This window comes from Pelodiscus sinensis, chromosome 31 (assembly GCF_052426305.1).
Source record: "Pelodiscus sinensis isolate ZL-2025 chromosome 31, ASM5242630v1, whole genome shotgun sequence".
Taxonomy (NCBI): Eukaryota; Metazoa; Chordata; order Testudines; family Trionychidae; genus Pelodiscus; species Pelodiscus sinensis.
In genome coordinates this window covers 9,947,796-9,961,585 of record NC_143082.1, presented here as the reverse complement: position 1 = coordinate 9,961,585, position 13,790 = coordinate 9,947,796, and positions in this window count along the sequence as shown.

The following is a 13,790-nucleotide window of genomic DNA, read 5'->3' as shown; positions in this document are numbered from 1 at the left end:
GACAGAGGGGATAAGAAAGTGAAAGAATAAGGAAGAAGAATGATCCCGGTGCAAAGAGAAAGGAATAAAGAATGATTGAGCGCTAGCGAGAGCCAGGAAATCTGAAGGAGAGAGGAGCTGAGAAAATGCAGGGAGAGGTAAAAAAAGCTTGCAAGGCGGGACGGGTGAGATGCATTAGAGAGAACCTGGACAGAAGAGAGATGACAGGGAAGAAGGGAAGATTGAAAGAGAATGTGACAGAAGAAAGAGGAGGGGGTTGCTTCCACCCAGCAGAGATGACAAACTGTCAGCAGTGATTGGTACCATCCCCAGACATGTACATTTATCTGGGCACCTGCAGTGCCTCCCTCCTGGGCATCTTGGGGTAATTTGGAACTTGCTCCGCTCAGGCCACCAACTCATCACTTCTGGGTCTTGTGAGTCATGCATGCAGCAACCGCAAATCTCTCTCTCTGCAGCTCAGTGACTCTGGCCCCGGCAGGGCACAAAGCAGATCATGGGTCACATGCCTGATTTATGAGGAGAGGCTGAGGGATTTGGTCTTAGTCTGCAGAAGCGAAGAGTGAGGGGGGCTTTGATAGCAGCCTTCAACTACCAGAAAGGAGGTTCCAGAGAGGATGGAGAGAGGCTGTTCTCAGTGGTGGCAGATGGCAGAACAAGGAGCAATGGTCTCAAGTTGCAGTGGGGGAGGTCTAGGTTGGATATTAGGAAAAATTATTTCCCTAGGAGGGTGGTGAAGCACTGGGATGGGTTACCTAGGGAAGTAGTGGAGTCTCCATCCCTAGAGGTGTTTAAGTCCCGGCTTGACAAAGCCCTGGCTGGGATGGTTTAGTTGGGGTTGGTCCTGCTTTGGGAAGAGGGTTGGACTAAGTGACCTCCTGAGGTCTCCTCCAGCCCTAGGGTTCTAAGACAAGCCAGCTATGGGGCTGCCATTTAGAATAAATCTCAGGAAAAGCTTCCTAAGTGCAAGAACAGTGGGACAATGAGCAACCCTGGGTGGTTGTGAAAGTCTCTTCACTGGAGGTTTTCAAAAGGAGGCTGAATAACCATCTGCCATAGATTTAAATACTCACTGCCAAGAGGAAGCATTTGTTGTAAGACTACTACATGGCCCATGCGGTTCCTCTAACCCAGTGATCATTAACCAGTAGATTGGGATCTACCAGTAGATCTTCAAACCACTGACAGGGGATCCTGACTGGTTTGGCTGGGAAGCTCTCAAGCGCTGGCACTTCAGTTGCCCCTCCACCCCGTCATGCTGCTCCTGCCCTCTGCCTTGGAGCTGCCTCTTGGGAGCCTCCTGCTTGCTGTGCAGGGTGTGGGAGGGAGAAGAGGTGGCACTGATGTCAGGGTGTCCCTCCTCCTCCCAATAAAGATACCCTGTCTCCACACAGAGAGGAGGGGATGGAGGGTGCTTGGCAATGCAAATCTCTGTCACTCTCACACAGTGTGTGTGTGTGTGTCTGTCATTCTCACAAACACACATTGTCCTTCCCTCTCATCTCCTGACCCAACACGTATGGGGGGGGGGGTTGTTACTACTTTTACTGCTTGCAAAGTGGGTTATTTTTAGTTTTTGACTGGTCTGTGCATTTCATAACTTTCATTTCTCTCTTATGCTTACATGTAATTCTTTGGGTAGTGAGTTCTAAAATGCTTACCCTGTTGTGGCTGGAGTAATTGTGCTCCTGGAAGTGGCTGGCATGTCCCTGCAGCCCCTGAGGGAGGCAGGGCAGGGGGTCTCTTCATGCTGTCCTTGCCTGTGGACACCAGTCCTGCTGCCCCCATTGATCAAAAATGGAGAACTGTGGCCAGTAGAGGCTGGTGCCTGTAGAGCCATGAAGCACATGGCCAGTTCTTTTCAGGAGTGGTGCAGGGCCAGGTCAGGAGTAAGCCTGCATTAGCTCCACTGCTGTATGCATGGGGGGGCTGTCTGGCCACTCCCAGGGTGGGTGGAGGCAAATGCCCTGTCCCCTAGGTGCACTCCAGAGCCCACCCCACCTCTAGGGCATCCCTTATCCTGCCTTCCTAATGCAGGAGCCCACCCCAATCCTTGGGGCAACTGGAGCTGGCTGCCAGGCCATTGCCTGGGTGGGTGAGGACTTCAGTTCACCACCCTGTGCTGCAGAGGCTGATGCCCTATCCCCAAGTTCACTGGAGATCCCACTCCACCTCCAGCAGGTCCCTTATCCTCATCTCTAAATGTGCAAGCCAGCTCTATCCCTGTGTTGGCTGTCAGGCCACTCCCATGGTGGGCAAGACTTGAACCCACAAAGCTGTGCTCTGCAGGGGAATGCTCTATCCCCGTGGTCCCCAACACGGTGCCATGGCGCCCGCGGGGGCATTCGTGTGCGCCCGCCACGTGCTCGGGGCTGGCCTGGCCCCGGGCGCGTGGCGCTTGGGGCGGGGGGCGCCGGCCCCGGCCACTTGGAGGAGGGGGGGGCGCCGGCCCCGGGCGCACGGAGCTTGGGGGGGAGGGGGCGCCGGCCCCGGGCGCACGGAGCTTGGGGGGAGGGGGCGCAGCCCCGGGCGCGCGGAGCTTGGGGGGGAGGGGGCGCCGGCCCCGGGCGCTTGGAGGAGGGGGGGCGCCGGCCCCGGGCGCAGCTATGGGGGGGGGGCGCGCGGCTATGGGGGGCCCCGCCCTCCGCCCCCGTCCCCGCCCCCTGGCGCCCGGCGGGCGAACGGCCACGCCCTCTGGCACCCGGCCACCACCACAGGTTGGGGACCACTGCTCTATCCCATAGGCCACTCCAGAGCCCACCCCACTACCCTACCTTCAGGGTGCGCCCTCCCACACTCTGAACCCTTTGGCCCAAGACCAGTGCCTGCACCCCAATCTCCTACCCCAGCCTGGTGAAAGTGAACAAGATTCAGGGAGGAAGGGGGATGGAGTGAGCAGGGTGAAGCCTCAGAGAAGGGGTGGAGAAGGGGAGGGACTCAGAGAAGTGGGGGAAAGGAAGCTGGGCAAGGGTATTTGAGTTTGAGGTAGATCTTACATTGCACTTAAATTGAAAAAGTGATCTTGTGGTTAAAATGGCTGGAGACCATTGCTCTAACCCTACGACTTTGGCCCTCACATCCCCCCAGTCTTCATACAACCCTGTCAAAAGCACTCTGTGATCAGCCACATTCAAGAGGATTATCCATAGGATAAAGTGAGGCTAGTGGGAATGTAACTCCAGCCTTGGTGTCTGTGGTTTTACATTCCTGCCTAATGCATCCAGTTCACCTGTGCTGCTTCCATGCCAATGGAAGGTTGGGGCGACAACCCTTCCACCCAGCTCCACCCCATCATCTGAACCCTCTGCAGATTTAGCGGCTTCCAGGGCGAGTAACTCTCAACTTCCATCCTGGGCAGCTTCGCAGAGCTAACCAGCCTGGGGAGGGATCTCCCAAAGTGAAAGAGCAGAATTACCCCATTGGCCTAGTGCCCCTTACCAATGCACTCATGGCATGCAGGCATGCTGCAAATACAATCTTTGCCGGCCCGGTGTTTGGAGTCTCCATTCATTGCAGGACCCTAGGCAAAATAGTTGAGCTACATCATAAAATTGAACTAAACGATTATGTGGCATTTATACCTGGCACTTGCATTGTCCAGCCATTAAGGATTCAGTGCACTACCCACACCACTGCCGGCTCTGGAGCTTTCAAGTTATCCTTTGTGCGCTCAATCCTGCACGGCGCGCCATGCCCTCAATTACTAATGAAGCCCTTTGGAGCTGAGTCAGGTCCCCGGTTAGTTCCCTTGTTGTGAAAAGAATCTTAGAGCAGGAAAGCAAAGGTACCTTGGGCAGCCAGCAGATGGCAGCACAAACAGCACAGCAGAAACCTACATTACAGGGATGTGTCCGGTCCACACACCCAGGGGACTGCCCATGAGCCTAGGCAGACTAGGCAGTTGCCTAGGGCGCCGCCGGCCCGGGTGCCTGATCACGGCCATTGACGGCCGAGCAGGCAGGGGCACAGATCGGGCCTTCCGCCTAGGATGCCAGCTGCCGAAGCCGGCCTCGGACCGCTCCTACACATACCGCAACACCGTGCTCCTTTGCCTGAACAACAGCTTCCAATGCCACCAGGGTTACCATTCCCAATTCTCAGAGGGGTAGCCATTTTAATTTGTAACTTTAAAAGCAACGAGTAGTCCTGTGGCATCTTAGCCCTGGTCTACGCTAGGGAGTTATTTTGAAATAACAAGCAGAGCGTCCACACTACCAAGCCTGTTATTTCAAAATAGGGGGCTGGTGATTTCGAAGTAATAACGCCTGCGTTCCATGAAGAATAATGCTTATTTTGAAATAGTTATTTAGAACTAGCAGTCATGTGGACGCTTCACTGCTGCTATTTCGAAATAACTACTCCCCAGAGCCATTCAAAGTAATTACTCCCCAGTGCTTCCTGGGGCTCTAAGTCGAGGTGGCGTGTCCACATTAAGGGTACATCTACACTGCAACACTATTTCAAAATAACTTAATCCGCATCTACACAGCAGGTGGTTATTTCGAAATAGTGTCAAAATACTGTCAAGCTGGAGGGCTTCTTACTCCGACTCCAGTAATCCTCAGTGTACGAGGAATAAGGGAAGTGAGAGAAAGAGCACTCTATTTCGAAATAAGTGCTGTGTAGACACTCCCTATTTCAAAATAAGCTATTTGAAATGAGATATGCAATTGACGTAGCTCAATTTACATAGTTTATTTCAAGTTTAAGGGAGCCTGCCTCGGACTAATTTCGAAGCTTCCTTGTAGTGTGGACATGCAGTTTTGAAATAGTTATTTCAGGAGTTATTATTTCAAAATAAGTTATTTTGAAATAATTCCCTGGTATAGACATGCCCTAAGAGACTAACCAAAATATATAGAATCATGAGCTTTCATGGGTAAAACCCACTTTATTAGATGAATTGGGAGTGGAAATAATGGGAGCCAAGATTATGTGTGTATATATCAACAGCAGAAGAAGGACCTATCAATTGTTGGACCTGTGTTAATGAGGCTAATTAAGTGGGCTGGATCTGTCCCATACATAGCGTTTGATGTGGAAATGCAGATGTTAAAGGTGGGAGAAATTGGCTTTGCAATGAGCCAACCGGTTAATGTCTTTGTTAAAGTCCAGAGGTAACGGTGTCAAATCTGTAGATGAATTCGTTCTGGAGGCTCTCTTTGTAATTGGTTAGTGACATTCCTTTGTAGAAGAATGGCTACTTTTAAATTCAGGACTGTGTGATCAGCCAGATTACTCATTGTTTCTCCAGGTTTACAATGGCTCGGAGTCACAGCACTGGGTCACGGTGATGGGATAGTGCAACAGCCAGGCAAAGTAAGCCACCGTCTGTCTCAGGGAACAACTTTTCTTAGCAGCCCATAAACCAGGCACTTTTCTTTAAACATCATTTCCTTAGACTAGGCAGCCCCCTGCTTGCAAATTGCTTCTTTATCTGGAACCACAGTCCATCTGTCGTATCCGAGGCAATTTAATTCGTATTGGTCTATTAAGTGCTGCAGTTGCTGGAGGTGCTTTGCTGGTGCTGTGCACTGCAGTTCTGTAATTCCTTAGAAGCTAGTAAAAGCTCTCATTTTTACAGGGCTGGTTTTCCACCCTACCAGTCCAAGACACTTTCTTAAGCATTCCCATAAACTGCGACACCTCTACGGTCACACAAGGCTGAAGATGGTTGGTCACTTAAATGCCAGCTATTCAGAACAGAGCCCTCATTGTTCGCGGCTGGGACATTTAGAGCCTTTGAAGCAGCAGAGGTTGCAAATGGCAGCCATGTCTGATCCAGTTTGGGCTTTTATTGCTTACAAATGCAGGCACTGTTATGGCTTCTGGTGCCAGAAAACAAGCAAAATCACCCATGGCCATGTAGTTGTCAGGAAGCAAAACCCTGAAGTCTGGCTAGGTCGTGGGCTCATCCCTCCACACTGTGGAAGCAAGAGAAATGACCCAGGGGTGACTGGCCCTTACTGCCCACATCTGTTCTAGAAATCTCACCTGTTTGTGACCACAAAAAGGATGAAACACAGAAAAGTCAGGGGTTACGTCTAGACTGGCATGATTTTCCGGAGATGCTTTTAACGGAAAAGTTTTCCGTTAAAAGCATTTTCAGAAAAGAGCATCTAGATTGGCACGGATGCTTTTCCGCAAAAGCACTTTTGCAGAAAAGTGTCCGTGGCCAATCTAGATGCGCTTTTGCACAAAAAAGCCCCAATCGCCACTTTCGCGATCGGGGCTTTTTTGCACAAAACAAATCTGAGCTGTCCACACTGGCCCTTTTGTGCAAAAGTTTTGTGCAAAAGGGACTTTTGCCCAAACGGGAGCAGCATAGTATTTCCGCAAAAAGCACTGATTTCTTACAGTAGGAAGTCAGTGCTTTTGCAGAAATTCAAGCGGCCAGTGTAGACAGCTGGCAAGTTTTTCCGGAAAAGCGGCTGATTTTCTGGAAAAACTGGCCAGTCTAGACACAGCCAGGATATTGGGCACATTATTGATGGTAGGGACAGCTGTGGGCGTTGCCTGGCGGCAGCACAGGCTCTTACTAAATTGACTCAGCTGCACCTCAGACAATCCAGAACCCAGCTTCCAGGAGGGTCAAATGACATTGTAGGACATTGAAGGGAACTATGGGAGAAAGCGTCTAACTTCCGTAGCCCCTGCAAAACTCCCATAATTCCCCAGGGTAGCCCCTAATGTATTTGGTGTCAGGGTCATTTTTAAGTCTAGTCTTCACACGTCACCATGGAGCGTGTGTCTCTACAGCACAGTTGAAGCAGCCAGAGAGTGAGCCTACACAGCACTATTATTTCGGAATAACAATGGGAGTGTCTACACAGCAATTCCATTCTTTCAAAATGATTTCGAAATAACGCACGGCTAATTTCGAAATCTGTAAACCTCAGTCCACGAGGAATAACTCCTATTCCAAAATAGCTCTTTCGGAATAGTGATAGTGTGGATGCTCCACTGCTGCTATTTCGAAATAGCTGCTCCCCAAGGCCATTCAGCGTATTTACTCCTCAGAGCCTCCTGGGGCTTTAAATAGAGGTAGCACATCCACATTAGGGAAGCCTGCCTCGGACTAATTTAGAGCCTTCCCTGCAGTGTAGACGCGCTATTTCGAAATAAGCTACTTCAGAGTATTTCTTCCGGAATAGCCTATTTCAAAATAAGCCTGCAGTGTAGATGTACCCTGAGGGAGCAGCACTCAATTTTAATGGTAGAAGCCATCTGAACCTGATCTTGTACAGCACAAAGTGGTTTTGGTCATACGGGAGGCAAAGGATGGTTTCGGGTGGTGGATAACTTTGTTTAAGCCCAGCAACAAGAGTCTAGTGCTCCTGGCTGAGAAGAGCTAGGCAGCTATCAGGAATGGTCTCTAGAGGGCAGGGGACTGGGTCTGATGACCTCTTGAGGTCCTTTCCAGTTCTCGTGTCCTATGATTCATTTCTTTGCAGAGAAGTTCTGCAAAACCACACACCCCAGCTGGATCCAGCCATGGCAGAGGGAACAAAGACAGAGCCTTCTGTACTTGGATTTTGGCCCATGGCATTTGCTGGGGCTCTGCAGTTGATGGGTAAGTTTGGAATCGGAGGGGTCCATTTTGTTACTCCCTCTAGTTCAAAGACTATAGCTGGAAACAGGCTCAAGTGTCTTCTGTATGCTGATGGCACCAGCCCTCTATCTGGGTCTCCTCCCAGATGGGGTGGAAAGCCTTAGATGGCTGGGGCCTCAGGCCCAGGCCAGGGAGGACTGAGATGATGTATGGATTGGAGGACATGGCAGTCACTCTGCATGATGAAGTGTATAAACCCTGCATGAGCACGGACGGGAGTAAGGAACTGATTTGGGCAGGAGTGGCTGTGGCCTCACCCATAAACCATGCCAAGACTGGAGGAAGAGTTAAAAACCAGGGAAACTCTGGGACTCATGAGCTTTTCTGGGGAGAGAGAAAACTGAGAGCCTATGAAGCCCCTACTCTCACCAAAGGAGGGCACAGAGTCCCCCAGGCGAAGAGGAAAAGAGCTGAGACTTGCACCGATACTCCAGGGCTCCTTGGTAGTAAAAGAGACCCCAGTTGTGACGAGAGCAGCTTACAAGGGTTTGCTTTAGCTTTCTTTTGCTTAACCCCCTCTGCCAACCTGGTGGGTGGCATCCTGGGGGAACAGAAAGGGGTTGAGGCAGACAAGCAGCCGTGTCCAGAAGGCAAGAAGATACTCCCAGCACCTGCTGGGGTGGGGTGGAGCAATTGGACTCACATGGGTGTAGTCCTTATGTCGTCTAAAGGGGATTTCCTGGTGAGGATAGATGTGTGACATTATGCCAGCACAAATAGGATGTATCCATCACCTGTTTCTATCGTCAACACCACAAGGGGGCTGGTCAATATTCTTTCTGATCATTCTTCCTCTCTACTCTGCGCTGATCAGGACTCAAATGGAGTATTGTGTCCAGTTCTGGGCACCACATTACAAGAAAGATGTGAAGAAATTGGAGAAGGTCCTGAGAAGAGCAACAAGAATGACTAAAGATGTAGAGAACATGACCTATGAAGGAAGACTGAAAGAATTGAGCTTGTTTAGTTTGGAAAAGAGAAGACTGAGGCTATGTCTAGACTGCACGCTTCTTTCGGACTAAGCTTTTCCGGAAGAGATCTGGAAAAACTTCTTTCGAAAGAGAGTGTCCACACAGCAAAAGCGCATCGAAAAAGCGATGTGCTTTTTCAAAAGAGAGGGTCCACATTGATTGGATGCTATCTTGCATTTAAGTTGTGATTACTATGGACAGAGTGGCCATCAGGGCACCTATGCTTTTTCCTGGAGGCCTCTTCTTTTGGAAAAAACTCCTCTTCCCCATCCATACATGCCTTTTTGCAGAAAACCCCCTGCATTCTTTCGACTTTCTGTTGAAAGAACGCAATTGCAGTGTGGATGTAAGTGTAGTTTTTCTGGAAAAAATGGCCGTTTTTCCGGAAAATCTCTGCAGTGTAGACATACCTGAAAACCGCTATTATGTCCCCTCTCAGGGTATCTCAAAGGGTGTCACAAGGAGGAGGGAGAAATATTGTTCTCCTTGGTCTCTGAGGACAGGACAAGAAGCAATGGGCTTAAACTGCAGCAAGGGAGGCTAAGGTTGGACATTAGGAAAAACTTCCTAACCGTCAGGGTGGTTAAACACTGGAATAAATTGCCTGGGGAGGATGTGGAATCTCCATCTCTGGAGATATATAAGAGCAGGTTAGATAGACACCTGTCAGGGATGGTCTAGACAGTGCTTGGTCCTGCTGTGAGGGCAGGGGACTGGACTTGATGATTCTCAAGGTCCCTTTCAGATCTAGTGTTCTATGATTCTCTGATTAATCTTTTTCATCCATATGCGGACTACATTTTTATGTGCACTAAGGCATGTATGAATGTGCACCACTGGTAGAAACAAAAATCTCAGGTGGGGTGCTCTGCTAATCCCCTTGGCACCATCTGAATCTCTCCTGAGCAGCTGCACAAGCGCACAGCTTCCAGGGAACACTGGTCTTGATCAGCGGAGCCAACAGCCCTGCCGGGCCTCTAGGAAGGGCAGGGGCAGGCCTGCTCCAGGTCCCCGTAAGTGGCAGGGCCTCTGGTAGAAGGGGCAGCACTGAGGCTAGGCAGCCCTTAGCAGCACCCAGAGAATACTGCACCTCCCCCAGGCAGCCCTCAGCGCTGTTGGGAGCATGCGGGTTGGTGCTCCTGCAGCAATTTAAAGGGCCCAGGGCTCCAGCTGGTGCAGAAGCAGGGGCAGTGCGTGGGAGCTCCGGCCCCTTTTGTATCATTGGGCCCCAGGGCAATTGCCTCTCCCTCCCGTCCGCCGGCCTGGTCTAGATGGATCCCCTACTGCTATGGGATTCTGAGGTAGCCGGGGTTGCCTAGTGCACTTTTCCTCTGGCTCGGCAAGGGGGTGTGTCTGTTCCCTTCAGATGCAGGACTCGGCTACAGGTCACCTTGAGGATGGTTACTACAATGTACTCACACCTGGAGAGGTTGCATGCAGTGCAGACACTTACTTTGGGGCTTGGCTACTCTTTAAACGCCACAGTGACACAGCTGCACCACTGTAGCACTTCCATGCAGACCCTCTGTGAGCCAGTGGGGAGGGGTTCTCCCCTGGGTGTAGATAATCCACCCCTCTGAGGGTGTGTCTAGACTACATGGCTCCATCGACGGAGCCATGTAAAGTAGTTTACTCGACATAGTCAATGAAGTGGGGATTTAAATAATCCCCGCTTCATTAAAATAAACATGGCCACCGCGCTGTGCCGACAATCAGGTGATCCGGCACAGCGCGGCAGTCTAGACGTGGCGCGGTCGACAAGGGAAGCCGAGGCTTACAGAAGCGGTCAACAAAGGCTTCCCTTGTCGACCACGCCACGTCCAGCCTGCCGTGCTGTGCCGGATCAGCTGATTGTCGGCACAGCGTGGTGGCCATTTTTATTTTAATGAAGCGGGGATTATTTAAATCCCCGCCTCATTGTCTATGTCGAGTAAACTACTTTACATGGCTCCGTCAACGGAGACATGTAGTCTAGACACCCTGAGAGATGGCTGGCAGGTGGACAGAAGAATGCTTCCTTTGGCCTAGCACTATGCTGGGATGTAGGCATGCTTCACAGCCACTGAACCATAGGACTGGAAGGAATCTGCAAAGGTCATCAAGTCCAGTCCCCCACACCCATGCTGCTCATTCACAACGCTGCTCGGGGAAGTGGGTTTTTCACTCCCTGACCTTCATGGTTAAACCAACCTAATTTTCTATGGTTGACCAGGGTTTTCTACTGCTGTCCCTCACCAGAAAAAGTGCAACAATATGGCCTAGACTGTGGAGCCGTTACTCATGTGTGTAATCCCCAGACCTCAAAAGGACAGGCAGGGATGCAGAATTAGGCCCCGTGGAGGGGGTCTCATGTTATCCCAGAGCACAGCGGATTTCCAGGCAAAGCTTAAGTTGTTGGTTGGACATTGGAAGCCCCAGCCTTGTTGCCAGCTGAAACATGTGCCTCGTGCTCCCTGCCAGACCAGGGTGGAAAAGGTTCTGAAGAACTCAGATCAACAGCACCTGCTGGTTGTGAGCAGGAGGCAGAAAGTTCTGCCAAGTGCTTGGCTTGGAACTCATTGGGGCTCCAAAGCCTGGATTTCTATAGGACGGCATGGAAACGGGGACCCTTGGTATGAGGTTTTTTGGATCCTCCCATAGAATTCAGTAGAGGATTCTCTTCCTGATCTAGGCTATGTCTACGCTGCAGAGCGTATGGGAGGGATCCCGGAAAAGCTCTTCTGCATCTAAGGAATGTGTCTGTTTTTCTGAAAAAAAAATCGGAAAAGCAGATGCGTTTTTTCGGCATCCCTGCAAACCTCGTTCTACGAGGAAGAAGGGGATGTTCCGAAAGAGGGTTTTTTCCCGACATTTGGCCCCGTGTAGACAGGCCAAATGTCAGAAAAGCCTCTTTGGGAAGAAAAGCAGGAAAAGGTACGCCAGCTGCGGTTTGCAATTGGTGTATCTTTTTCCGATTTTTCTTTGTAGTGTAGACATAAGGCTAGAGAGCCCTGGGAGGGGTCAGATAGGCTACAGCGGGGCTGTGCTAGACAACGAAAGCCTAGAGTTACAGAGCGGTTTGCTGTAGACCCTTAGTGGTTTACTCTATTATGTTCCGGGAGAGCAGGGGAGGAAGGACACAGTTCAAGAGGCTGGGCAATCTGGTGGGTGGGCCGGGGGGACAATATTGCTTGGGGTTGGGATACAATCACCAGCAGCAGCAAGAAAGTCAGGGGCGAGGGGCTTGTTTGGGGCCTGCCTGACAACACTTGTCAGTAGAAATACTCACCAGACACAGAGCAAGCTCTGACTTGGCAAACAGAGGGCCAATTCAGAGACCTTCTGCCTGTGTGCACCCAGGCACACATACAGCTACAGAGCTAGTGGTCGGGTACACGTGTGTGCGCTCACACCCCCCGGGCATGATCCAGAGCTCACAATCAATGTGAGTCTTTCCAGTTCCCAGGCCCAAAGCATGCACACGTTCACTTGCACACACCAGTTGGAAACTGCACCTGACGAGCTCCCCAGCGAGCTCCGGATACCACGGGACAATGACAGAATGCAGCATGACACAGCTGCAAACGTGGCACTCCCAGTCCGTGGCACAGGCCCTGTATGGCTGTACCCGCATGAGGCACACAGCCCCAGCTGGATGTGCGCTGTAGCGCTGGCTCTGGGGGAGATCGGCCCTGGACTACGTCTGTCTTTAGAACTATTGGCGCTCTGGGGTAAGTGCCTGCTAGGTCTGGGTGTATGCTCCATGGTAAACCCCTACCATGGAGACTCTTGTCCCAAGCCCCATTTGGGGACGCTCCTCTCCTCATGTCTTTGTTTTGCGGGGCAAGTTCTATAGCCTCCCTCATGCCACCTTTCCATGGGGCAGGCTCCCATTCATGCCTCCCCTCCACTCCTGCTTTGAGGAGAGGCGCTCCATCTCCCTTATCTCCCCACTGGCATGTTAAGTAGTGCTATCAATTCCAATTAAAAACAAAGGGAAAAAACAGGCCCCCTCTCACTAGCACTGAGTGACATGTAAAATGTCTCATTTGAGGATGCTCCCCTGCTAATGGATTGCAAATTGCTTCAATCAGCTCCGATATTACAGATTGCTTGTCTGAAATTGCTGTAAGGAGCTCATTCCGGGGGCCAAATGCACTTCCCAGCTTGGGGAAATAACCATCACATGGTAGCAATAGTAAGTTGTATGCAAATGAGGCACTAAAGCCCCAGCAAGGCCTGTGTCAGACACAACCCCACCAGCTCCGGCTAGGAGCCGCTTGGGGACAGACACACACACACACACACACACACACACACACACACACACACTCGCTGCAGTACGGGGCTCAGATACCAGTTACAGATTACAAAGCCAATTGCTGTGACAGCTGCATAATGCCACAGTAAATGTAACAAAGTGGCCCTCATGGACTCAGAACACCATCGCCATTTAATCAGCTGAAGGCGCTTTTAAAATCTCACCGGGGGTTTGCAGAGGGACAGCCCTGCTAGAAAGGGAGGAGGGTGAAGAGTTGGATTTTTCTTGTATTACATCGTCGGCCCCCTCCACCACAGGTAGCAGCCCCATGGATTTCTGGGTAATGGAGACTAGAGCATTGACTCCAGCCAGGGTTGAAGGGCTGTGATTAGCCACCTGCTTGAGGAATACCCAGGTGCTTGTCAGACAAGAGGCAACAGGTACTTGAATTGGACTAAAAGTCATTGGTCTAATGGGACTGTTGCTATCTATTCAATAAGCAGGTGGGCCCAGCAACTCTGACACATAGGGGATTTTGTTCTAAATGGCTGACAAGAATTACAATAAGTAATTTTCCATTTTAGGTATTCTCACCTGCTTAGCCACATCCTCCCTGAATGAATTAGTTCTGATATTACACTCCTGTCTCTGTATCCCTACTATCCATTTCTTTTTCTTTCACTTCATGCATCTGACAAAGTGGTTTTTACCCTTGAAAGGTTATGACCAAATAAATCCGTTAGTCTTAGGATGCGTCTGCACTGCACCCGTAGCTTATTTCGAAATTAACTCGAAATATCTTATTTAGTAATCTGGTGCTGTCTACACCGCGCCAAATTTTGAAATAACCCACTATTCTGAAATGTCCCTTACTCCTCATGGAATGAGGTTTACAGAGACATCAGAATAGCAAGCCTGTAATATTTCAGAATAGCTATACTGAGTCTTAACAGCAAGCCCGTTATTT